Raw genomic sequence first — 26,900 nt, 5'->3', positions numbered from 1 at the left:
TTATTTATTTGAGAGAGAGAGAGAATGAGAGAGAGAGAGCACGAGAGGGAAGAGGGCCAGAGGGAGAAGCAGACTCCTCGCCGAGCGGGGAGCCCGATGCGGGACTCGATCCCAGGACTCCAGGATCATGACCTGAGCCAAAGGCAGTCGCTCAACCAACTGAGCCGCCCAGGCGCCCAAGATATATACAGAGATTTAAATAAGTTACATAGAGGTCCACAAAATGGTATGAAGATGCATACTTTCCCTTTAGTGCTGTGAAGGGGGCGTGGGGTGGGCGGTGTGGAATTCGCAGCAGGTAACACATTACTTGATTTCTCACAACGCATTGAGCAATTTAGTTAGAGCCAAAAATGTAGGGTAGTGTTCTCCTTGCCCAAATTAAACTATGTCTTTGAAGATAATTATACAAAATGCATAGTTTGGAGACTACAAAGTTTTCATCATTTTTGCCTTCAGGATATTTACAACTTAAAGAGGAAATTGGATTTTGAGAAAAAAGAATATGTTAGCCATTTCACAGTGCAGATATAATTTTATTGTACGCCAGTTACTATTTATTGAGTGCCTTCCGTGTGGCCATCACTGTCTTTGGTATTGAAATACATGAGCTTAATAAATGTATTAAGATTTTTAATATATAAACTTCAATTTAAAACATTAAAATGGGGCCATATGTGAGTTTTTCTGCAACTCATTTTTTTTTTTTAAAGATTTTATTTATTTGACAGAGAAAGACACAGCAAGAGAGGGAACACAAGCAGGGGGAGTGGGAGAGGAAGAAGCAGGCGTCCTGCTGAGCAGGGAGCCCGATGCGGGGCTCGATCCCAGGACCCTGGGATCATGACCTGAGCTGAAGGCAGACGCTTAATGACGGAACCACCCAGGCGCCTCTGCAACTCAATTTTTAAAATATTTATGTATTTGAGAGAGAGAGAGAGCATGGGAGCACGTGCACAAGCTGGGGGAGGGGCCGAGGGAGAGGGAGAGAGAGAATCCTCAAGCAGATTCTGTGCTGAGCCCAGAGCCCAACCTGGGGCTCGGTCCCACAACCCTGAAATCATGACCTGAGCCGAAATCAAGAGTCCAGCATTTAACCGACTGAGCCACCCAGGCACCCCTTCAACTCATTTTTTTTTTGTGTAATATCACAACTTATTCTTTTCAAAGGTTGTGTAGAGTGCAGTTCTTTGCACGCACCATACTGATTTCCAAACGCCCAGCGCCCGCAGTGGCCCCGCTCTGACCCATCTGAATGGGCTGTGGCTGTGAGCAGCCGGAAGGGACGACCAGCACCCACCAGCTGGACACCTGCTGGAGCCAGCTGCCCCTCCTGTGTCCTCTCCCCTGGTGCTGGACACCTGCTGGAGCCAACTGCCCCTCCTGTGTCCTCTCCCCTGGTGCTGGACATTTGCATTGCTCCCATTCTTTCCTAGGATGCAGCAAACCTCTCTGATAACACAGTTTTGTGTACTTGGGGGAATATTTCTTTAGGATAAGTTCCCTGGGGTGGAATTTTGGTCAAGGAGGGGCATTTCGTTTCATTTTATTTTTTTCAGTAAGCTCTGTGCCCACTGTGGGGCTTGAACTCCTCACAACCCCAAGACCAAGAGTCGCATGTTCTACTGAATGAGCCAGCCAGGCTCCCCAAGAAGGGGCATTTTAATTGATATTGTCCCAATTTCTCAGCAAAGATCAGAATGCCATTTTCCATCAGTGTGAGTGATGGCTTTCTCTTTGTTGGCCCTTGATCTTATCAGTCTTTTAAGTCTTGGCCAACTTGATTAGGTAAATATCTTGTGTTAAAGAATTTAAGTATGTTGAGCATTTCTTCATGTTTGCTGATCATTTTATTTCTCCTTTGAATTGCCTGCTTATTTTCTTGGTTACTTTTCCACCGGGTTATCCACACTTTGTTGCTTTATTAGGACAGTAGCCTTGTGCTTTGTGCTGCAAGTATCTTTGTTTATCTCTTTTATAGCTTGCACTCTGTGTAAATTCCTTCTGCTCAACCAGCATTGAAATAGCCCCCATCTGAGTTGTTTCTCAAAAGATGTGTGAATTTGACTGATTTTTTTGCATTGGAGTTGCTAGAGGAATATAACAGATCTTTTGATTTCTTTCTTTTTTTTTTTTTTAAAGATTTTATTTATTAGGGAGAGAGCACAAGTAGGCAGAGAGGCAGGCAGAGGGAGAGGGAGAAGCAGACACTCCCCTGAGCAGGGAGCCTCACGTGGGACTCAATCCCAGGACCCCGGGATCATGACCCGAGCCGAAGGCAGACGCTTAACCTACTGAGCCACCCAGGCGCCCCCAGATCTTTTGATTTCTCACATGATTATTGGTCTGGTTACTTTTTCTGTCGACTCCTGAGTAAATGTTGAACATTTACTAGAAAATCAGGCATTTCTTTCATCCATCTTATCAAATGTATTCACCCAGAGTTTTAAAAAACTTTGTAGTATTTTAGTTTTCATTCTTTTGTTGGTCCTTACACCCAATTCCCCCAAATCCTGCCTTTTTAAAATGTCTAAATTAGGTTGGCTAGTCATTTAACTCCTTCACTGGGGTTATCAAAAGGATAGTTACTGATTTTATTTATCAGTTTTACTGTTTTGTTTTTCCTTATTGCTACTTTTTAAAATTCAAATTTAAGAGGTTTCTTTAAGAGGTTACTTTTTGAATTGAGTGTTTCATTTGTATATTTTCTTTATTTTTAATTGCTGTAGCTAAAGTTTTAGCTTTCTTTGTGTCCCATGGATTTTGACACAGATTAGTTTCAGGAGAGGTTTTGGGTTTGAGCTCTGATTGTACCTGCCATGGGTGTTGTTACGGAGACTTTAAAATTTTCCAAATGGCTGAACTTCTGTTAGTTTGGTTTTGCTCTTACTCGCTAGTGTTTGGTGTTGTGGTACCGTGTCATTCTGGAGCTCATGAGCTCGATGCTTCTGAGTGATGGAACCCTTTGAGGCCTTCTTTGTGCTGGTACGGGGTCACCCTGTGCTCTGTTGCTCCTCCAGCAGAGCGGTGAGTGTGGAGGCTGAGCCTACAGAGCAGATACGCCTTCCTCTTCGCTTCAAGTTCTCTATTATTTTTCCTTTCTAATCCGGGTTTTGGAGAGTTTTGTCATCTCTCCCACATCTATTTTCTCCTGCGGGTCTTTCCATATACTCACTGGGATGTGGGTTTTAGGTATTTTATTCTGTGTTACTTGACTTACAGCTTTTAGACCACTATCATCTTTGTGATTTTTTTTATCCCTTAATAAATATGACTTTTGTGCCATGTAGTGCCTTTTTATTTATTTATTTTATTTTTTAAGGTTTTATTTATTTATTTGACAGAGAGAGACACAGCGAGAGAGGGAACACAAGCAGGGGGAGTGGGAGAGGGCGAAGCAGGCTCCCCGCGGAGCAGGGAGCCCGATGTGGGGCTCAATCCCAGGACCCCGGGACCATGACCTGAGCCGAAGGAAGACGCTTAAGGCCTGAGCCACCCAGGCGCCCTGTAGCGCCTTTTTAAGCCGTGAATTAAACTTTTAATGACATTCTCGTTTTCACTGTTGCTCTTGTTTGTGTTTTTCCGGTGTAGTTTGTCTCCATGCCTGACTTTTGTTGTGCGTCCCTTTGTTTTCGGGGTCTCTTTAGAGAGTACGTGTTAGATTTTTGCTTTTCACCCTATCGTGGAGTCTTCCTTAATAAATTTCTTCCGTTTATAATTTTCCTGAAATAGATGTCCTCTTTCCTAATTAAAAAAAAGTTTTATCTTCTTTATGCTTTCTTCCTTTTTCCCTTTATTTTGTGTTCATTGATCTGTGGATTATGTTTCCTCTAATTCTTGAAGTCAGAAGGAAGCCTGCAGAAAGTCCAGTGTTTCTAGTTATGCTGGTGGTTATATTTATAACTTTTGCTTAAACCCGTGTTTCTCAATTTATCAAGTTCAGTAACCATATAGTTTGACTTCCTCTTTGGCAAAAGATGGAGAAACGAGTTACTTCTGTTACCTTCCTGCTTCCTCCATCTCCTTGCCTCTCCCCATGTCGCTCCTGCAGTTCCTTTTTGGGATGTTGTTTTAGTCTAGTGTTGCTCATTTATTATTTTTACATTATTTTACTTCAAGACATGTGAGAATTACATGTTTATTTTCTGAGTGGATCACAGTTACTTAGGCTTGATTATATTTACACTTCTGTGCTTACTGGGTGTAGTGACAGTTGTCAGACTTCTTTCATTCTTATTTTTTCTGAGTTCTTTGAGTCAGCTTTTATTTGTCCCAGTGGCCTTTCCAAGTAGGTTGTAAAGGATGTGTTGGTGAGGACGCTAGATCCCTGAGCAGGGCAGGGGGCACTGGATTAGAACCAAGCCCGGGAGAAGTTTGGTATTGCTGGAACCTTGAGGCGTGCATGTGTGTGGAAGCATGTGTGTATGCATGCGCACACACACACGTGCATGCGTGTACGTGTGCAGCCACGCGCAAACACGTAAGTGTGCAAGCATGTGTATATGCATGTGCAAACATGTTATGGGCATGTGCAAGCACGTGTGTGCAGGTGTGCAAGCATGTGTATGTGTGTGCAAATGCATGTGCATGAGTGCAGGTGTGTGCAAGCATGTGTATGCATGTGCAAACGTGTATGTGTGCAGGTGTGTGCCAACGTCTGTATGCATGTGTGTGCATGTGTGATCGATGGCAGGTAGCCAAGGGGCAATGTTTCAGAGGTCATTGTGGGCAAATAATCGTGACTCTGGATCATCTGGAAGTCTTTGTGCTCTGTCCAAAAGGCAGTGGATATTAGAGGCTCTGTCCCCAGTGGGCGGAGTGTGTTCTGCATGACCCCTCAGTGGCCTGCTACAGGGGGCTCCCCAGTGCAGAGACTGAAGAAGGGGCATTTCAGGGCAGATGATCCAAGGAGGCTAGTGCTTGGGGCTAGTCCAGAGGCCGAGAGAGGGGGAAGAGGGGCCAAAAGTGAGTGGTTCCCATTGGAAGGTGAAATCCTGGGGAGCTGGCCATGAACCAGATACTGTGAGGCTGGGAGAGGCCCGGGTGCACCTTGGATCTCCATGTGCACCTGTAGGGACAGTGATGCCCTCACTAGGTAGGTGGCCCTGTGGGAGGAGGCCATGGGCGGAGATGTGGGTTCCGTAGATGTGGTGAGTGTGGGGCTGGGAGACGCAGGCCTGGTGTCCTGGGCTGGCCCTGGCGGAGGCCTCTCCTGGACAGGGGTTACAGTCCACCTTCCAAAGCCTGTCAGGGCTGCCGGGTGCTGGACCAGGACTCAGGGGAGCCCTGGTGGACTTGGGGATCTCCTGTCAAATTCTATCCCATGAGAGAGATGAGGCCACTGAGCTGTTGGGAAGAGGTCTGGGTGCCAGCAAGGCCTGGCCTGCACCCCGACGGAACTGGCTGTCCAGCCAGGAAAGCCTTGCAGGCTGCCCATTACCAGGTACTCATTTCCCCGCGGAAACAGTATGGGCCACAGATTCAGATGACACGCCGGAGGCCACACATCCAGTGCTGGGGCATGGGAGTAAGGTCCCTGGAGAGCTGCGGCCAGAAGTGATGGGAGAGGCGCAGCCCAACCTCGTTATGGCCCTGGGTGGCGGCCGCGGACTCCTTCCTTCAGAGTCCTGAGGGTTGAGGATTTGGTGAATTGTAATAGTATGTGGATTGAGAATACGTTGTCCGTTCTGCTTTTTCTTTAATAAGAGTTTTTAATAGTATTCTTTTTCCTGTTTCTTATTTCTTCTGGCTAGTAGATCGATTAGGAATCATGTAAATTGTTATCTTTGATGTGGGTGGGATACAGCTTCAGAAAGGTGTCTTTTAATTAATCAGCTTACAGAAATACTTTTATTTATTTTTTTAATTTATATATTTTTTAAAGATTTTATTTATTTGAGAGAGAATGAGAGAGAGAGAGCATGAGAGGGGGGAGGGTCAGAGGGAGAAGCAGACTCCCCGCTGAGCAGGGAGCCCGACATGGGACTCGATCCCGGGACTCCAGGACCATGACCTGAGCCGAAGGCAGTCGCTTAACCAACTGAGCCACCCAGGCGCCCCAGAAATACTTTTAAAGAAGGATACTGCTCAGAGAAGTCAGGAAAATAGAGGGAATTTCTGAAACCAGGCTTCTTGAGCTTTGTGGAAACATTTTCCAGGGCAGGATAGGCCCAGCGGTACGTAGGGTTTATCAAAAATCATAGGTAAGATGTTCTGAATGTGAACTAAGTCAGAACTTGAGCGCTTTTGGCCAAGGCTGGCTGTGAAATGTTTGTAACGAAAATGAAATGGATTAAAATTCTCAGAATAAACCAGAGAGCACAGAATAGGATTCGTACGGAATTTCCAGGCAGAAAGAATTGGGACATTCCAAAGCTGATTTATAAAAGGGCTCCTTGGATCCAAACACTACAGTGTCGGTTAGATGCTGCATCTAAAATAACGTGAACTTGGAATTTCTCAAGCAGTGAGTACAGAGCGTGGTTCTGGTAAAACGTGACGTGGGATTGAGATGCGCCCTTTATGTTCTTTTATGTATATGACCTAGAATTGTGTCATGAAGCTTTCAGTGGGTTCCAGAGCTCAGTTAAAAGTTGAGGGGAAAAAAAAAAAGAAATGCTTTTCTGTAAGTCTGTTGGTGCAGAGCATGCGGAGTGTTACAGGGTAATCCACAGACAGTCTGCTCCAAATCTGGCACGCAAAAAATTGGTGGCCTCATCTGGGGAAAAAAAATCTTTTTTAAACAGTCTGTGGATTCTGGTGATGACCTCGGACATCTAAGGATCCAGTCATCATTTAGGATAATGTGTTTCAAGATTAACATAGTTCATGTAAGTGTAACCACAGATTAGATGCCTGTGAATAGTATTAATATTTTGTGTTGTGATTTTTTTTCTGGGAATAGAATATGAAGGCATTTTAAGTGACTTCGAGCGTTTATAATCTCTATATTTTTATTTTGCATTTTTTATTGTGGCAAAGTAGATATACTGTAAAAATTGGCATATTAATGATTATTAAGTGTACAATTCAATGCCTACATCGGTTTTTTATAATCAATGAATATCAGTTGAGAGGAACCTAAGTTGACTGTGTCTGGTTTTCTGAGGACAGCATGACTTAACCTGTCATACTCCAGAGCTTTTGAGTAGAAGAATATAAAAATAGGAAGTGAAGTCTCTGTGTCATCCCAACATTAAATTATGTTTTTTAAAAATATTGATGTTTCTGGTCAGTTCCCCCCTCACCACCGTTCCTTTTATCTGAAGAGTGAATGTCCTCCCTTGGCCCAACCTGGTAATTTTATTTAATTTTTTGTTAGACTGAAAGAAAGCACTTTTACCCTAAATGCAGTAGTGGAAACTATTACCAGGTTTTTGGTTATTTCAGTGTAGAAGGGAGAATATGTAACCTAAAATCATGAGTACTTCCTTGTAACTGTCTGCTGGGTATAATACATACATTCATACATCTTCACGGAAACGTATTTTTAAAGAGCCCTCTAAATAGAAAGATAGAATGAGTGTTGCGTTCTTGGTAATATGAAAAAAGTTGGACAGCAAATCCTTAATAATAATTAAGTGTGGGTGTAATTTTGGGCGGGTGACTTCACCGCTCTGCACGGTTTACTAATTTTACGTTTTGCTGGGAGAAGGCGAAGACTTTTTTCTAGTCCGGGGAGCGTCAGCCCAGCCGATTCGGACTATGACCGGTGTTCCTACACGGGCATCCAGAGCTGAACCTGTGGGAGCACTAGAACCTCATTTTTTTTTTAAAGTTTATTTTTTATTAAGATTTTATTTATTTATTTGAGAGAGAGAATGAGGTAGAGAGAGAGCATGCGGGGGGAGGGTCCGAGGGAGAAGCAGACCCCCCGCTGAGCAGGGAACCCGATGCGGGACTCGTTCCCAGGACTCCAGGATCATGACCTGAGCCGAAGGCAGTCGCTTAACCACCTGAGCCACCCAGGAGCCCTGCACTAGAACCTCATTAAAAAAACCCCAAGCGTTCAAGAATGAACTTAAACGCCTTTACACGTGTTGTGGGAGCCCTCAAGTGAGGGTGTCCAGTGCGTCAGCAGCTCAGTGACTGCGGGCCTGCCCCACATCACTGACGTTGAAGGCCATCGCCATTCTTAATCTTGGTGTCTCTCACTTCAGATAAATTAAACCCATTTCTGTGAAAGTGGGAAGAAGAGCTTCCCTGTTTCTCGACCTTTCTGCTTTCCGACCCATCGGAGCGTGCTGCTGCCAGCCTCATGTTTGTGGGCTCCCAGCGGTCCCAGGACACGGTGTCTGCCCTGGAGGGGATGCGTGCGTGTCTGCGTGGCCCCCCAAAGGGCTGTCTGTGCTAGGCCTGCTGCTGCCATCTCTGGGTGGGGGTTTGGGGTGCGCTGCCTGTCCGTCCTCCTGGGAAGGCTGTCTCGCACTGCACAGGGAGTTAGAAATCCTCAGCCTTGGTCAGAGGTACTACTCACTACCTTTCATTCGTGAGGCCACTTGGGGAGGCCGGCAGGCGTGTGGTTCCTTTCTCCGTGGAAATGCATTTATCTGGTAACAGAAAAATCAGGAATTGAATGTACTTACAGTTTGAATGTGTCTGCAAATGCAGGAAGTTACCAAACTTCTGCTGCAGACTCGAGGTTGTCCAGGCACATTGCAAAAGGGCTTTGGGGCTCCGACTCTATACATTGATTCGATGAGCAGGGTCTTTCTCAAGATCGCAGTGAGAGGTAGTGGAGCCTTGGACCAGTGCCCTGGGCTCCGGTTCCCGTCCTGTGTGTTCTGAGCCATGTTGTCACCTGCGGCCGCCGGGGAAGACCTGGCCGTTCCTGCCCCTGAGGTGCTGACCGTCTGGTTGGGGCCAGGGAGAGTGTCACCTGGCTGTGCCGTGGCCTCTCTGCTTTTGCCACATTGCCGGTGCTCTGAGGCAAGAGGGGCCAGCCATCCTTAGGTTCGTGCTGGCCTGGAACTTGGAGGAGGTGGGCATCCACAGACCCCCATGCATCCCAGGGCCCTGGCTCCAGGGCTCCGCCCCACCTGCCGGCCCTCCTGCGGGCCCTGAACTTAGTCTCTGTCCTTAAGCTCCCCTTGGGAGGGTCTGAGGTTCATGGTCCCTGCCTCCTGTCTCCCTGTCCCTGCCTTTGCCCTGGGGCTCTCAGGACAGGCTTTCTGGCTTCTTGTCACCTCCTCATGCCTGGACTTTGGTGACTTCTTGTGTCCTTTTGAGTCTGATGGAAGGTGTCTCTGCAGTGAGGGCCTTCCTCACGCTCGCCTGGTTTGACCGCCTCTCCCCTAGCCTGTCTCCCTGACCATTCATGACCCCCATCCTCCCTGTGTGCGTGGGCGGGTGCGCATTCCTGCAAGGACATCTTCACCAGCTCCATCCCTCTGATTTGGAGTCCCCTCTGCCCTCCATGTGGCCTGCCTCTAGACCAGCCCCCTCCCATCTCTGGATCTCCGGGAACCCTGCCTCCAGGTGGATTGTCCTCTGTTTGCCTTTCTCTGGAACTCAGCACGGGTGCAGATGACTCCCACGCTGTCCTCCGTGTGCGCTGGTGTGTGGCTGCGATTGGCGCTCTGAACCGTGTTCTTGTCTGGTGTCCTCGCTCCCATACTGGGCTTCCACTCCCAGAACAAGTCCTGTGCTGAAGAGAGGGGTCTGCAGGCCTGGTGCACCTCCACTGGAGGAGGTCTCCGGAACCCCGAGGGGACGAAGGGCTCTGGCTAAAGTGTCTTCCATCCATGCTTTTACTGCCTCCTGAATTGGCCCAGAGGCTTCTGGGCCGGCGGTGGGTGGCAGACACACATGACTTTCCTGAGCCCTTGGGATGGAGCTGGGGTCCTAGCAGGGCCCTGAGAGTGATGCAAGTAATGAAGGGATCCATGTCCTCAAGAAGATACATTACAGGAGCTGGAATTAATATTTGCTCCCGCGGGACCTTGCGAGTTTCCAGCAGGGCTTGGGTCCCCGGGGGACATGAGAAGTCAGAAGGGGAGTCGGGCCTCCGTGAACACAGGTGGAGGAGCGTGGGAGCCTCCGTGAACACGGGCCCAGGAGCGCGGGGCCCTCCGTGAACACGGGCCCAGGAGCGCAGGGGGTGGTGTCTCCTTCAGAGGTGGTGCCTGAGCTCTTCTAAGGTGGGGACTGGGTGGTGTGGAGAGCAGCGGAGAGCGTGGGCCGAGGCATGGGGTTTTGCCTCTCTTCTTCCTTCTTCAGGACTCTGTTTCTGGCTCCAGCTGTTCTTCCTGCTGGTCCTCCGCTGTCTGCGCCTGCCGCCTGCGTCTCCCCACTCCGTTCCATCCCCTGTTCTGCGAGGTGGCGTCTGAAACGTCCATGTGTGGAGCTCCGCTCTGCTTCCCCCACAAAGGAAGCATGCACAAGCCCACCCAGGCTCCCCATGACCGTCAGAGGGGCCGAGCACTGGCTGCGTGGCATTCGGCAGTGTGCCTGCCCTCTCTGTGCCCGTTCCTTTGTTTTGGGGAGAGGGTGGCCGTAGTCGCTGCACTGGGGCCTGGGGCACGTGAAATGTGTGCACGCACACAGATGTGTTTGGAACAGCATCTGGCAGGAAGCACCGTTACCCGTGTGTCCAGGAGGCCACTGCCTGGAGGGGCTCCGTGGGTGCAGGGAGATTTCGGAGGGAGGCCGCCAGGACCCGCAGGTCCCTGCACTGGGGGCAGCTCCATGTCTTCGGTTGGCTTCGTGGCTCCACAGCACCACGTACCTTCCTTTGTTTGGGGACTGCTCTCTGCCACTCACGCGCTGGTCTGGTCTTTTTCTGTAATCTTGTTTCATTTACTTATTCTTTTCTTTTTTTAAGATTTTTATTTTATTTTATTTTTTCTTTTGAGGGAGAGAAAGGGCAAGCACAAATCGGGTGTAGAGGCAGAGGGAGAAGCAGGCTTCCCGCTGAGCAGGGAGCCCGATGCAGGGACTCGATACCAGGACCCGGGGATCACGACCTGAGCCGAAGGCAGACGCTTCACCAACTGAGGCGCCCCTCATTTACTTATTCTTAACAGGCAAACACTTTTATTTAAAGAAGGCAAAGAGCTCTTGTAAAAGCAGGTTACTAATGTTTTATTATTTGGGTGACGTTGGGGGTGTTTGCACAACATCCAGGGAGTGTCCTTTCACTGTAGTTTTGCAACAATTCAGAGTTCCCACAGCCCCTTCGTGCAGCGTCCCTGGGCTGGCGTCTTCAGGCAGAGTGTCCGTCAGATCTGGGAGGTGGACATCGGTGTCGCAGTTCCTCTGTGCCCCGGGCCTTGCCCGCATCCCTCCACGTTTCCTGCCGAGGCCTCTCCTGCCCTCCCGGGACCCCCGCAGACGTCCCTTGCTGGCCTCGCCCTGGATGCGTGGAGGAGGCCTGGTCGGGTGTTCTGTGGAGTGTGCGTCCATCTGGGGAGGAAGACTTGGAGGTGAGAGGCTCTGCTTGCCAGGTCCGCCCCGCGGTTCTTCTGTTGACTTACGCTTGTTGGTCATTCCAGCTCCGCTTCCTTCGCCTTTTATGGCTTAATGAGTCTGGGCAAGGAGGTGGAAGGTGGCTCTCCCCAAGGCGCCGTCCCTGACATTCCTTCTCTTCCTCCTGCATATCACAGTTGATTCTGGAACTTTCCTCCTGTGTGCTGTCTGGAAATGGGCATCAGAGTGTTTCTCAGACGGACGTGGGCTCCTTGGCCCATGGGGGATGGTAAACAGAGTTTTTCAAAGGCTTCTTTCGCCTGAGAGTTTCCTGGACTGAAGAATTGCTGCCAAAGAATAAAATCTTTTCTGTTTCTTCTTCCTTGTTCCGCCCAAGGTGTCCAGAGGCAGGAAATGGTCTCTCAACGCTCATCACTCTGAAATGTTGGTTTCAGTCAAGGAAAAACTAAGTCAGAAAAAATTTAGTGCTCTGTTCAAAAAACCCACACGCCAAAGACCCGCTGTCCAGCAGGTAGTTTTTATGAGATGGCCCATCTTGCGTGTCGGGCTCTGGCGCCCAGCGTGTGAGCCGTTGGCACCCGGAGAGCTCTGGGGCCAGGCCTGTCCTGGGGGGTCGCCTGCAGATGTGGAGGCGGCTGTTGCCCTCCTGGGACATGCGGCTGTGGTCACATCCCTCTGGTCCAGTGCAGTGTCCCCCTCCCCCCCGGCCCTGCCCCAGTGTCCTGAGGGATCCATGATGCATCTCAGGTCTTAAAAGACACATCACTAGATAGTTTTTTAAAAATGGGAAATTTAAAAGGAAACCTCTGAACCTCTCTGGTAAGTGAAGTGACCAGGCATGGGGTGCAGAAGAGGCCTTGCAAGGCTCTGGAGGCTGGCACGCTCCCCCCGAACCCCACGTTGCTGCTGGGGCTCTGTACTCCTGGTCCCAGGGACCTGGCACCTCTTAACTGTCCTCTCGAGGTACCCAGCTACCAGCAGGAGACATGGCCAGGGGCTCCAGGAATGCGCCTGGATGCTGTCATGAGCTCCAGGTTCTGAGCCTGGAATCAAAGACACATTGCATGACCACGTGAAGAAAGCCAGCATGAGATCTGACTTCGGTGGCTCTCTACCTGTCTTTTCCCATTCTTAGAAAGTATGTGTAACTTCTGGTTGAGAGGAAAGACTTCGCATGCACTGCTTGTGGCTCCTGCAGCAGAAATATTTTATTTTAGCCTTGAAGAGATGTTTGCAAGTGTCACTGTCACATATCTGTGGAATGCCTTTCTGGTTCGGTGAGCACAGTGCGGACAGTAAGGAAGCTGAGATTTCAAGGAAATGCTTCTTCTGATTAGCACAGCCGCTTGCTGGACAGGTCAGCGTGGTGGTCACAGTCAGCCCTGATCCAAGGGTCTGCTCCGCGAATTCCGGCAGTGCAGGTGGAGGTGGGGGTGTTCGGATCTATGGTCCAGACAGAAGACAGCCATCCACGGGGCCTGGTGTTCGGGTGGCCAGTGACGTGAGCCATGTGCGGAGCAGAGCGCTGCCAGGAGGAAAGCGCCGTGGCTTGTCTTAGGTGGGGATGTGCTGCCGACCCGTCCAGCTGCTCAAACCCGATGCGGTTAGATGGCCTTGTGTGCAGAGTGGGGAGAAGCCTCCCGTCTGCCATGCTGTGAGCTACTGGAGCTGCCCGAGGTACTTTTCTGTCTCCTGAAAACAACTATGTCTGTGCATTTGCAGCAGTTAATTTTTTTCTTAAAAGCAATAGCAAGGGGAGCCTGGGTGGCTCAGTCAGTTAAGCATCTGCCTTTGGCTCAGGTCATGATCCCAGGGACCTGGGATTGAGCTCCACTTCGGGCTCCCTGCTCCTTGGGAGCCTGCTTCTCCCTCTCTGCTCCTCCCCCTGCTTGTGCGTGCTGTCTCTCTCAAATAAATAAATAAACAATCTTAAAAAAAAAATAGCAAATTTTTCTTGAAAGTGTCATTGCTTGTTAAAAAAACTTAAAAAGCCGAAAATAAATAAACTGGGAACAAATAAAAAATAGATAACATCTCAAAAGGAAAAGTGTGATCACTTGAAACCGGAGCTTTGGAGGAGTTCAGGCTCTGGGAGAGGCCAGGGTGGGGGGCAGTTTCAGCTTCTTTCCTGGGAGGAGCCATGGTGACCAGGGTGCATCAGGAGGGTCTTGTTACTTCACTGACGCCCTCACAGGAAAGTCACATTTGGGTCGATGAGGAGACCTTCCTGTTTAATCCGTGGGACTTGTGTTTTACAGACTTGGGATTGAGAGCATTTAAGATAAAACAATAGTTTTCAGTTTGACCTTGGCGTGGGGTCGCTTTTCCTGCCATAGCAGGAAAAATGGCAAAAGGCGTCTGATGGTAAATAGGAAAAGAAGTCAACAAGAGCACCTGTTTTTCAGGGATCAGGGTGAAGTGGAGCAAAAGCTCTTCAAGGATTTTCCCTGAGCTCCAGCTGTGTGGGTAGATCTGTGGGGCATGGGGCTTGTGAGGAGGGACGCTTTCGTTTTGTTATCTGGGGAAGTGTTGCTCGAAGGACGCTGTGTACATGGGAGTGGGGCTGACTTTTCCACCCGCGTTTGCATAGCGTCTGCTCCGTGGTGTTTTGGGCAGCGTGCTTGGGGGTGGCAGGCAGCTGCAGGGTCCCTTGTGGGAGGCGATGCTGCGGGCAGCAAAGCCCTAGTGGGGATCAGTGAACTCTGAACACCTGGACGTTCCTTTCTTCCACCACTTTTGGAGGAAACGTCCATCTGTGTCCGCAGGGGGAGAGGTTTTGATTTCACTGGGCGGTTCGGCCAAGAGCAGACCCCAGTCTTTGCCTGCAGTGTACTGGGACATGCGTGGACTCAGGCCTCTGTGGTGTCTGTGTTTTACCTAAAGGGACATTCTAGAAGCTGAAGTGTGTTGGGCTCGCATTCCTTATAAGGAGATGTATTGTAGTGCAAACTCTTCTTTCTTTTTCTCTGATGATTGTGTGGATTGTCATTTGGTTAAAGTTGTGAAATGGTTTGATTTGGAATTTGCTGGGAGGAGCCTCCGAGTTGGAGAACTGAAGCCCCACATGAAGTCCCCTCCTGTGGGGACCCCAGGCACACCACTGAAGCCCAGGGAGCTCTTCTGGGACAAAAACACTTTGAAAATAAGTTTAAAAGCCCAAAGGAAAATACTAAATTTGATTTTAATCTGAAAGATATTTTGATGCCAAATAGGGTGGAAAAGGAGTGCTTCATAGGTTTTTATCTCTGGATTTGGGGGAAATCATTGGGCTGGAGTGTCAGAGGAGGGGCGTTTCCTCAGCATCTCCACCCCAAGGGGTGAGGCCAGGACCCTCCCTTTGCAGGTGCAGATGCCCAAGTGAGCCAGAGACTTGCCCAGGTGTGAGCCGCATGTGGGGGCCGCACGGCTTGAGGTGGGCACTCGGTGAATATCTGAGTAATCAGACCTAGGATGCGGGCCTCGGGACTCCCACAGCAGAGCCGCTCCTGTGTGGGGACATGAATCAGCGTTGGGTTCCTTGTGATTATTGACGCTACAACTGAATTTTGGAATTGGGGCCTCACGGGGAAGGGACGCTCCCCTTGCTGAGTGCCCACCAGGGACCAGGAACTGGTCTAAGGACTTTATGTACATTTTCTTACTCTACGTTTGGAATGCAAGATGGCGAAACATCCTCTGAATACATTTCTGACAACCGTAGAAACTATGTGACAAATGACTCGCCCCCCCCCATCTCCGTTAAAGGCCACGAGACATAGGGTGATCCAGGGCCCCTTGAACAGTGTGGTTCCCAGGCGCCCTCGGTGGCGAGGAGGCTGCACATGGCCTCGTCTTCTCACCCCTATGTGCCATCCTGCTTGTGGTTTGCTGTGGCATGGAGCGCTGGGGACGCAAAGGCAGATCCCCGAGGACACTGTCAAAGTTAGCCTGTTGCATAGAGAGCAGACGGGGCCTGCTGGTGGTGGGGACATTTGTCTTGTTAGGAAAGGTGCCTCTCCCTGGTTCTGTGGTTGCTGTAAACCGTCACGGACTCCTCGAGTTCAGTGGGTTGTAAAAATCAATTCCTGCCCCTTCCAGAAAAACGGAGAGAACCAGCCTTCTGTGCAGGTGTCTGGGTCTGCTTGATGTCCTGCTGCGCTCCAGCCCGAGTGTCCGGCATGACCCGCTCATGTGTGCACAGCCACCCTCTCAGTCCTCGCGGGCCGTGGGCACCCCCGCCTCCAGCGGGTCCTCGGGGCTGGGGTTTCCGTGGGGAGCCCCTCTGTGAGAAGAGCCTCCTGTGGGCGCCTGCGTGCGCGGGGTGAGGCTCCATTCCTGGAAGGTGGAATGTGTCGCCGGTCTGCGCGCTGGTGAGAAAACCATGAACCTCTAGGACAACGCAACTCAGATGCTCTTCCTGCCAGTGTTTCCTTCTGAGAGGGCTTTTCTGGAAGAGATTGGCCACGGCAGGGATGGGGCTGCAGGTAGAGCTTAGCTAAATGAGTGATTATTATGTGCATCCTGAGACAGTTGGCGTGTGCACGCGGGAAGCTGCAGTGTGTGTTGGGCACCAGGCTAGACCTCCACGTGGGTGAGAAGCTCACCTCCCCGGAAGGACAGTGGTATTTTCCATGTGTTTCCTAGTGAAGCTGTGTTTTCCCTCTGTGAAGAGTGTGACATTGGTGGGAATTATCCTGTGACATGGCAAGACTGGATCAACATGGTCTCCTGAAAGGAACAGATTTATGTTTAGAGCCCTCTACTCTAGGCCCCAAGTCAAAGCCTGTGCATCTTTCCCGAAAGGAAAGTTTTGACTCTTGGTCCTAATTTGGAAAGGTTTCCCTTAGGAGATTTTAGAACTAGCTGGAGGAAACTGTCATTACCTAAGAAAGCCAATATGGTGTGCTTATCTCAAATGCAGGTAGGTTCAACTTAAGGAGAAAAAGCTTAGAATTGTTGACAAGTCCTGTAGCACCTTTTTGAGAACTTTCTAAGCAGGAGGTTAACATGAGAGGAACTCAGGCAGATCTTTGTTCTTGGCGCATGCACGTGGTGTAATGTAGGGGCTTACCTATGAATGCTTAGAAATAAGCGTCTTTTTGTTTTCTGTGTGTGGTGTCTTCCTGGCAGGGCTTCTGACCCCTTCCCATGAGCCCCGTCAGCTTCATTTAGGGGCGTGACGAATGTGAATCACGAGGGTGGTGTTTTCCCTTTCTGTGGCTTGCACTGTTGCACAATTAACAACCAGCACCATGTGCACGACTCACCAAGCCTCCCGGTGCTCTGTAACTGGGCACCTTCCGTGCAACAGACCAATTTTGGAAAAAATTTAAAAAACAAAACAGTGTAAATATAAAGAAATCGAAAGCGATTTGCCGTGTATGTGTGTGTGACTAGCTCGGTATGATTTTAAGGGTAGAGCTGGGAAACCCTTACTTGTAGTTAGGATTGCAGTCACAAACCCCCCACAGTGAATCAGTGAATGGTGCCTTTTCATTGCATCAAACGGGTAAATATGCAGTGGTGCAGTTTAAACCAAATCCTGAGCTCTGGGGGTCAGGGTTTGATCATGTGTCTGGTGAAAATGTGCTGCGTGCACTTTCTGGGGTGGGGGGGCGTACGGCTGTGTGCAGTCACCTAAAATTATGATGTATGTTGACTACGTGGTGAAAGTCTAGAAACTTTGGGTCGGTTCCTTCCTAAGTGGAGGCGGTGGTGCCCATGGAGTTTCCATGAGGCCGATCTCTGCCCAGAGAACATGCCAGGCTATGGGACTCAGCGCTGGGAATCTTGTTTGATTTTGTGCATGACCAGATTGTGCTTAGTTATTTATGGGTCCAAAGAGGCACGATTTTGGGGGCCTTTAGTTGAGGAAGGTCTCAACTGTAGTTCTTCCTTGGCCTGCGTTTCTCAAACAGTAATCCACTTTTCCCCGAAGAGGTGCGGGTGCTTGTACCCCCAGGGTTCGGAAAGGCAGAAAGGGTTGTGCGTGGACAGGGTCAGCCACCTGGGAGTCTGGTAAGGAGCGGAGCCAAAGTGAGTATCTGTTTTTCCCCGTGAGTGGAGAGGGGAGTCCCACTGTCCATATATCTGCGGTGACAGAGCCTGTGCTTTTAGGAATGAGTGCATTTCATGGCATCTCCGCTGGGTGGGCCCTGCCCTTCCTCCTGGAGCAGGAGACGGGAGGCTCTTCTTGGGTCGGGGAGATGCGGAGGTAAAGATGGCCTCTGGTCATTAACCGTGACTATCAAGTAATGGAATAGGAGCTCATTCAGAAGGGGAGGGGGGTAGGGGGATGGGTTAGCCTGGTGATGGGTATTGAGGAGGGCACGTTCTGCATGGAGCACTGGGTGTTATGAACAAACAATGAATCATGGAACACTACATCAAAAACTAATGATGTAATATATGGTGATTAACATAACAATAAAAAAATTAAATTGCAAAAAAAAAAAAAGCTCATTCAGATAATTGAGTTGGAAACATACTTTAGAGCAACTGTATTTTGATTTTCCAGTACTTTGTTTATTGGGTGGGTGAGCCCCACACGTTCCCCTCTTTTCTCTCTCCCACGGAGGTCTGTGCTCACGGGAGACCCGGCTCGTGCAGCGCAGGTGCACCTTCATCCGGCGGCTCTGCGACAGGCTCCTGTTGATGTGGGTGTCCTGTGGGTGTCCAACAGTAAGTTTACAAGTAACTGTCCCTTTCGCTGAATAGGCGTTTCTAGAGTTGGTCTCCGTAAATGCTAACTCCTGAGTAATTTTCGTGAACCGGTAGCCCCAGCTTGGATGTCACGGTCCCTAGAACACAAGAGCAGGCCCCCAGGCCCTTGGCCCCCTCACCCGGGGCCACCCCTGCACTGAGCCGGGCCCTGGGCTCCCACCTGGGCCCATGAGGCCCTTGGGAAACTTGGTCTGTCGCCTCGCAGTGCGGGCACGTCCGCTCCGGGCCTTGCACTGAACGGATGGAGGAGGCATCTAAAGGTTGCTGCTTGGGTTGAAAAGAGGCAGAGAAATGACCGTCTGACAGAATCAACATACGTCGGGTTGCACACGCCCGCCGCTGTTCTGACTCCAGGTGTCAGTGTGGACACTGTGGGAACCCAACGCTAGATTCAGTGGAGGTGGGCCCTTTGTCCACGTCGTGGTCTTCGGGTTTGTGGACACCATTCGCAGCCACTGGTGGGGCTCCTTGTTGTCTGTGAGCACCGGGGGACAGCGCTCTTCCCTTTCTCTCCTCCCCAGGCCTGGGGGGCGGCCGTAGGGCCCGGGAGCTCTGGAATCCCCAGACCTGCCCTCTTGTATTTCATGTTCAGTTTTCCCCAAAAGCTGCTGCTGGGTAAGATGTTTTGGCTTAGAAAACATCCCGTCCTCCTTTCTGCGAGATCCTTTACGATCGCTTCACATACAGCGTTTCCTTAACTTTCGCGGCGGAATAACATGGTAACATTCTTCTGAGGAGTTAGAATGGGATTTTCATGTTTATCCTTTTTTGTTCCTTACAAGAAAGGTAGAGATGGTCTTTTATCTCCAAAAGTTAGAACTTGCAGGGATGTGTCATTAAGTGTGCTTGAAAATATATTTTTAGACAAGCAATGCAGGATAAATCCTAGGGCAATGTGACATCATGTTCTTGTCAAGAATTGCTCTTTGTAAACATTCTCTGATAGATCACTCTTCTTAAGAGGCTGAAATGCTCTCAAAGGTGCTGTGTGTGTGAGTGATAAACTAGGTCATGTTACAGTAGTTATTGGCAGTAATGGATCTGGAAAATTTAAACTGGTTCTACTCTATGTGCCTTAGTAGATGCTGAAGCATTTGGGGAAGATTTGTCCTTTTCTAATTTTGATCCTCAAAGTATTGATTGGTGTTTGTACAAGGGCCAAGAAAGTCTTAATTTCTTGCATGATACGCCTTTCAGCTGTCCTACCAAAATAAACTCCACTCAGGGTATCTTTACAGAAAATGGTTTGTATGCAGTTACTTAGAATTCAGGAAAATTGATCACTGAAGTGTTTATTTTTCCCGTGCGCTCTTAATGAAGGGATTTTTGGGGGCTGACTTCTGTGCTCAACAGTCCTACCTCGGAAGGTAATGTTTAACAGAATGTTTTATGGCTTACCGCACATAATTATCTCTCTTTGTATTCTTGGGCACAGTTCTTTATTTGACGGTGGAGACTTCCAGGCTGTTCACAAAAAGCACAGAGGAAAGCGATAATGCCAGATAGGTATTCATTGCAGTCTGTGTTCTTACACAGGGAGAAAAATGTTGGTTTTTGGTAAAAGTCTGGAAAATAGGTCACCGTCAGTGGGTTGGGGGGCAAATACTGTCTTTTGTTCTTGGTTCACTTGGAGTAAAATACAGCTTATTTGTAGAAACGAATTTCTGTTAAAATATGTTTTACAATCAACTAATACCAGTTTCGAAAAGGTACATCCAGTCGACGGGGAAGTGGGACACAGAGAGGAAATACGGCAAGTCTCTGCATGGCATTATTTTGTTTTCACTGTTGATCATTTCTTTAAAAAAATTTATATTAGGCACTGAATTGGTGTGCACTTTTGAGCTTAGGCTCAGTAAAAACTTACCAGCCGCTCGTAAATGGGATTTTCCCCTGCAGTTTATCTAAAGCCTTCGGATCTTCCATGTCTGTTTTAAAGCTAGAAATTTATGAGTCTTGATTTTCTCTGGGATTCTCCAGGTTTTCAGTATTTCTGAATTATTTGGAACTTAGGCTTTCATCCTCTTGATGCAGCATGGAAAAAAGTCAGAGTGAAACTGGACTGCTTTTGTGGTTCATGTAATGAAGCGAGTGATTTGCTCTCTCTTTTTGTAAAATGCCGAGCAGCCTTTGGTGGCTGCAGACTTCACCCGAGCGGCCCGGTTTGGGGGACATGGTCTCTTAACGGAAACATTGCCTAGATCATTAACTACGCTGGCCGTGCGGGCGGCTCCGGGGCGCTGGATGGACCCCCAGACCCCCGACCAGGGGCCCCAGGGGGACATTTATTTGCAGAACATTACAGAGCAAGCCCTGGCTCCTGTTAACTTTTCTTTTTTCCCATCTTTCCTTCTTCCTTTTTTTTTTCCTCCAGTTTAGAGAAGTTCACTTTTTTTAGGGACAAATAGATTGGTAAAGTCAATTTGTAATACAAGCCTTGGAAATCCTAAATGGTTAGCAAGAGTGATGCATTGATTTTGGAGAGCAAAGGAAAAAAGAAACTAGTAAAATGGTGCTTCTTTCCTTTTGATCTTAAAACACCCAGCCCTTGCTTGTTTTCACATGGATGCTTCCGGATGCCTACTTTGGATTTTTCTGGATCTGTTATTAGTGACTGGGGAAGGAAAATTCCCACATCCTCCCTCATCTATTCTAGGACGTTCTTGAATGTAATCAATAATTAGATGGTGTATTCATCTGCTTTTTTCGTTCCCCCGTAGGGTCAGTTTTGACTTACCAGTCATTCTATTTCAGTCAAAGGACGTACGGGCAGCTATAATGCTGATGTTAATTCATATTTTCTTTTGTGAATGTGTCGGCATACAGTCGTTACTGTTCTCCTGTTTCCGCCTTCTCTCTGGAGGTGAAGATGGGTTCTCTCTTTTCCGGGACCAGGACTTTATTTGCGTGTGTGACAGATCGTGGTAAACAACTTCATGAACGGGAGCCTGCTTGCAGAATCACAGCGAGGTCCTCAGGCGTTTCAGCTGTAAATGGAGCCCTGGCCGCAGCCGGGGTCTGAGCTACTCATCGACCTGGGTCTTGCCGAAAGATTGTGCAGTTTGCATAGTAAAACCTTATTAGGGACAGTTAGTTACATTTGGGGACTACTAATGTGTTGGCTTGATTTTTGGGGGGGTTCTAAAGAATTTAAAGGAAACCTTTGTTGGAGAAAGTGGGATTTTGTCAATGTTGTGTTGATGGTTTTTTCTCCTACTTTGTGTTCTGAACAAAGCATATTTGAGACGTACCTTTAAAATGAGTGCTCTTGGCAGCAATGTCTGAGCACATTGTTCTTGGCCCTTTGGAAATAGGGCCTGCCTTGCCTGTGGGCAGTTGTGCGTTCCTTACACCCGGGGATGCTGGGTTTGTGTCCTTTTACCCCTAGTGGGGGAGGTGGGGTGGGGTTTCTTGTGAATGCCGCTGATTCTGGTGGCCTTTTATTCATTTCTTCTTATTAGAGTGGAAATGTAGTTTGCTCATAATGGATTATTGATTGGCCTGAGCGAGGCGGCCTCAAGGCCTTGTCAGCCTGGGTCCTTAACTCCCCGGCAGTGAATGCGTCAGTTCATGGAGCGGCTCGGACCCGGTCTGCGGACTATAAGCCTGGAATTGTTAATCTGGGGCAGATTGGTGTGTGCGGAGAGGAACTCCTCATTGTTGTTACGGAATTTCTCCCCATTTGTTCAAAGAATAGGCTTTTTGTCTCAGCAGTAGATAAGCCTGTGCAGGATGTTAATGATGTATTTTGATTCATGGCCCATAATACTACAGTGTAAGGAGTAAAGCCCATTTCATTGTCTGCAGGCGAACAGACAGGCAGTATACTGCGCAGCCCGGGCCCAGCACCCACCGGGGCCTGTGTTCCTGGGCAGCACCCACCGCTCCGTGGACAAGCCTTCGGAAGTGCACCGCCGGGCCAGTCCACTCTTCTTTTTATTTTAGGACTTGCCTTTTGGAGCCACAGTACTCCCGTAAATGCCCACAGCGTTGTCTGCGAGCTGTTTTCTTTGTAAGGGTACCCTCCCAGCCTGACTGACTCTTCACATTTTACAAATTCTCCCGTTACCAGAGCTGCACACACAGGCTGGGGGAGCCCCCGCTGCTCCCGCCTCCCTCCCTCCCTGAACCCCGGGGCTCCCCCGGAGGGTGGCCAGGGGAGATAGGAGGAGGGACCACAGTGCACCGAGGAGAGCAAACCTACTTCTTAGTAGCGTGATATGGCTAATTAATGAGCCAGAACTGAAAAAGTACCCAACTAGAGAGTTCTTTGAAAAACAGGATGAGCTTCGGGTTCTTCCCTAAACTGAAAACTCTCCCTCGGAGCAGGAAACGCCTGGTCCAGCTCTCCTGCAGCCCTTCCCGGCCTGTTATGCCTCCCACTCTGGTTTGGGTTGGTTTAAAGAAACTTGCAGAGTTGTTTTGTTAGGCAAATGGCTCAAAATATTAGAGGTTACTTGAAAATTAGCCTCTGGATTCCTTGTGCAGGATAAGATGTTGTTAGAATTATCTTTTGCTAGTTTTGGGGAAATCAGTACAAAGTCATTTGGCTTCTGCTTTGTGTTGATTTTCTTCTCAGAGCAGAAAATGGCAAGATTTCCTGTAGATTCAGTGATATGCTTACTGTTTAAAAAGGCAGGATATTTTACCTTTTTCCCCTGGCAATGCCACAGTTAACTGGTTAGAAGATGGTTGTTTAAAATGTGGGAAGGAAACCTCAACTGCATGACCGGTTTTTTTGCTTTGGGAAGCGGTGGACTGGGGTCACCAGGACTAGCTTGGGCTAGTTCCTCCGGCTGGAGAGCCACTGCGCGGACTGCGGGAAGGCTGTGACCAAGCTTTGGGTGGATTCCTGAGCTTCTCAGCATCAGTGAGCAGCCTCTTAAGTACTGCTTTTCATTTGAACAGTTTATTATTCAGATGATTTCTTCCTTCCTTCCTTCCTTCCTTCCTTCCTTCCTTCCTTCCTTCCTTCCTTCCTTCCTTCCTTCCTTCTTCTTCCTTCCTTCCTTCCTTTCTTTCTTTCTTTCTTTCTTTTTCTTTCTTTCTTCTTTTTTGAATTTTTAATACTGGGATTAACAAAAGGTAATGTTCTCAAACTGCATTCCTTGGAGCCTTCTGAGCTTCCTCCAGGCCTGGGGAGCAGGATGGTGGGGGAGGGGGGAGGGGGAAGGGCCCGCCAGAGCCCCTCTTTCAGTTGTGTTCCTTCCTGGGGTTGCAAGTGGGAGTTATTTTTTTTTTTTAAGCTTCTTTTGTGAAAAACTTCCAAAACCCATAAAATTTGGAAGAATAAGAAACACACATAACATTCACCATCTAGATCCAGCAGTTAACATTAAAAAAGTAATGCTGAGATGTTTTATTTATATCAATTTATTTTTATTCGCTTCCTTTTGAGTGAATAATATTCCAACATTCTATTTTTTTTTTTTTTTAATGAGGTGCAATTGGTCCGTGACATTCTGCAAGCATCAGGTGTCTAACATTATAACATGACGTCTGTATTCACTACTCTGTGATCGCTGCCAAAAGACTAGTCACCAGCTGTCCGCGTACAGTGACCCCCGTTTCGCTCACCCTCTCCCCCTGGAGCTACCACTGATCTGTATCTATGAGTTTGTTTTAAAATTGTTTTCTTATTTTTCAGATCAAACAGGTGAGTGGAATCGTATGGTATTTGTCTGACTTCACTTGGCCCGATGCCCTCAAAGTCCGTCTGTGCTACCGCGTAGGCGAGACCCCGTTGCTCCTTAGGGCCGCGCAGTATCCGTGTGTGTGTATGCACCAGTTCTCTTTGTTGTTCATCCCTCGGTGCACACTCGTGCGCTTCCGTGTCTTGATTGCTGTCAGTAATGCTGCATGAACACGAGGGGTGCAGGTATCTTTGTGAATTAGTGATTCTGTTTTCTTCAGGTAGACACCCAGAAGGGGACCAGGTGGGTCATATCGTGGTTCTGTTGGTACTTTCTCGAGGAATCTCCATACTGTTCTACATTCCCACCAACACATGTTATTTCTTGTCTTTTTGATAATTGCCATTCTAACTGGTGTGAGGTAATATGTCATTGTGGTTTTGATTTATGATTACCTAATAATTAGTGATGTTGAGCACCTTTTCCTGTACCTGTTGACATCTGTATGTCTTTGAAAAAATGCCTCTTTAGATCCTCTTTCCATTTTTTAGTCAGGTTGTTTGTTTTTATATTGTTGAGTTGGAGGAGCTCTTTATATTTTTTGGATATTAACCCCTTATTGGATATAGGATTTGCGAATATCTTAGTAGGTTGCCTTTTTGTTTTGATGATGGTTTCCTTCACTGCGCAGAAGCTTCTTTGTTTGAAATAGTCCCATTTGTTTATTTTTGCTTTTGTTTCCCTTGCCTTTGGACTCAGGTTCAAACACACTGCTAAAACCAGTGTCACGGAGCTTTCCACCTATGTGTTCTTCTGGGAGTTTTATGGTTTCAAGTCTGACATTCAATTCTGTAGTCCATTCTGAGTTAATTTTTGTGTATGTTAAGATAGCAGGCTGGTTGCATTCTCTTGCATGTGGCTGTCCAGTTTTCCCAACATCATTTATTGAAGACACTGCTTTCACCATTGGATGTTCTTGGCTCCTTTTTGTAAATTAATTGTCCGTATACATGTGGGTTTATTACTAGGCTCTTAGTTCTGTTCCATTGACCAATGTGTCTGTTTTTATACCAATAGCATACTGTTTTGATTTATTGTAGCTTTGTAGAATAGTTTGAAATCAAGGAACATGATGCCTCCAGCTTTGTTCTTCCTTCTTAGGACTGCTTTGGCTATGTGGAGTTTTTTGGATGCCATACGGATTTTAGAATTATTTGTTCTATGAAAAATGCCATTGGAATTTTGATAGGGATTGCATTGAATCTGTAGTTGCTTTGGGTAATATGGATGTTTTAGCAATATTAATTCTTGTAATGCATGAGCACAGGATATCTTTTATTTGTGTCTAAACATTTGTAATTTTCAGTGTACAGGTCTTTCATCTTCTTGGTTGAATTTATTCCTAGGTATTTTATTCTTTTTGATGCAATTGTAAATGGAATTGCTTTCTTTTTCTTCTTTTTTTAAAGATTGTTTATTAGAGAGAGTCCATGCGCATGCATGCACAAAGCAGGGAGGGGCAGAGAGAGAGAATCTCAAGCAGACTCCATGCTGAGTTTGGAGCTAGATGTGGGGCTTGATCTCATGACCCATGAGATCATGACCTGAGCCGAAACCAAGAGTTGGCTGCCCAACCAACTGAGCCACCCAGGTGCCCCTGGGACTGCTTTCCTAATTTATCTTTCTGATAGTTATTAATGTATAGAGAAGCCACAGATTTCTGTATATTGATTCTGTATCCTTTAACTACTGAAATTGTTTATTCTAATGGTTTTTTGATGAGTGTTTATGGATTTCTGTATATAATATTATGTCATCTGCAAATAGTGATAGTTTTATTTCTTCCTTTCCTATTTGGATGACTTCTTTTCTTTTTTCTTGCCTTATTGCTCTGGGTAGGACTTCTAATACTAGGTTGAATAAAGGTGGTGAGAGTGGACATCTTTGGCTTGTTCTTGATCTTAGGAGGAAAGTTCTTAACGTTTCCCTACTGAGTATGATGTTGGTTGTGGGTTTGTCATATATGACCTTTATTATGTTGAAATATGTTCTCTCTATACCTGCTTTGTTGAGTTTTTATTATAAATGTGTATTGAATTTTGTCAAATGCTCTTTTTGCATCTATTGAGATGATCATGTGATTTTTATCCTTCGTTTTGTCAGTGTAGTGCATCACACTGACTTATTTGTGGATGTTGAACCATCCTTGCAGCCCTGGAATAAATCCCACTTGATCATGGTGTATAAACCTTTTAATGTATTGTTGAATTCAATTTGCTAATAATTTTGATGAAGATTTTTGGATCTCTGTTTATCAAGGATACTGGCTTGTAATTTTCGTTTTTTTGTGGTGTCCTTGTCTGGTTTTGGTGTCCGACAGATAAACATACCTGCACCTGCTATCTAGATCCGGCAGTTGTTAACATTTTTATATATTTGTCTTTCTCTTTTTTGTAAACCACCTCCAAAATATTCCATCAACATTTCTCAAATCTAAGAATGTTCTTCTGTATTACCAACCTAACAAAATAGCAGTTCTCAAATATTAATATTTAGTCAATTTTAATGTTTCGTTTTTATGAAGAGTTTGGGAGCTAGAATATGTTTGATCATGTTTGGTGTGGATGGTTGTAGCTGGTGGAAGGCTTTATAGTTGTATTAAATAACCTTTTGTGGTGGACCTGTGAGAGCCCACTGAATACGCAGGGGTCCCTAGTGACTTCTAATTTAGTTTCCTAAGCTTCTATTATTTTGTCCTTTTGAATTTTTTAAACCAAATACTGTCACTCTCAGTGAGTAGGTGTCTTTGGGTCCTGCGGTGACCTTTCATTTACTTATTCAGCAGTTATTAATAATAATATGTAACATGTTAACCATTTACTGTGTATTAAACATTGTACCTAGAATGCATTAATTTAAACCTCACAGAATTACTATACTATAGTTCTCATTACTATCATTTACATTTAAAAAGTGAAATGGGGGGCTTCTGGGTGGCTTGGTCATTAGGTCATGATCCTAGGGTCCTGGGATCGAGCCCCGCATTGGGCTCCCTGCTCCGCGGGAAGCCTGCTTCTCCCTCTCCCACTCCCCCTGCTTGTGTTCCCTCTCTCGCTGTGTCTCTCTCTGTCAAATAAA

At 47.4% G+C, this 26,900-nt stretch overlaps 1 protein-coding gene across 11 annotated transcripts in view; it reads left to right on the top strand.

Annotated features, from left to right (window-relative positions):
* Positions 1-26,900, top strand: part of ZNF516 (zinc finger protein 516) — a 119,293-nt gene that overhangs the window by 17,361 nt on the left and 75,032 nt on the right. Inside the window, exon 1 of one of the 11 annotated variants that reach the window (XM_027575646.2) lies at positions 11,040-11,423. The exons of 9 other annotated variants lie outside the window; for them this stretch is intronic. The gene's annotated coding sequence lies outside the window, so the exon portion shown is untranslated. Of the gene's footprint in view, positions 1-11,039; positions 11,424-18,028; positions 18,088-26,900 lie in introns of those variants that run through there. One more of the 11 variants, XM_027575645.2, reaches the window with a different exon arrangement.

The sequence above is a fragment of the Zalophus californianus genome, chromosome 14, assembly GCF_009762305.2.
Source record: "Zalophus californianus isolate mZalCal1 chromosome 14, mZalCal1.pri.v2, whole genome shotgun sequence".
Classification (NCBI taxonomy): Eukaryota; Metazoa; Chordata; class Mammalia; order Carnivora; family Otariidae; genus Zalophus; species Zalophus californianus.
Note: the sequence above shows the minus strand (reverse complement) of the source record. Positions and strands in the feature narration are given on the sequence as shown.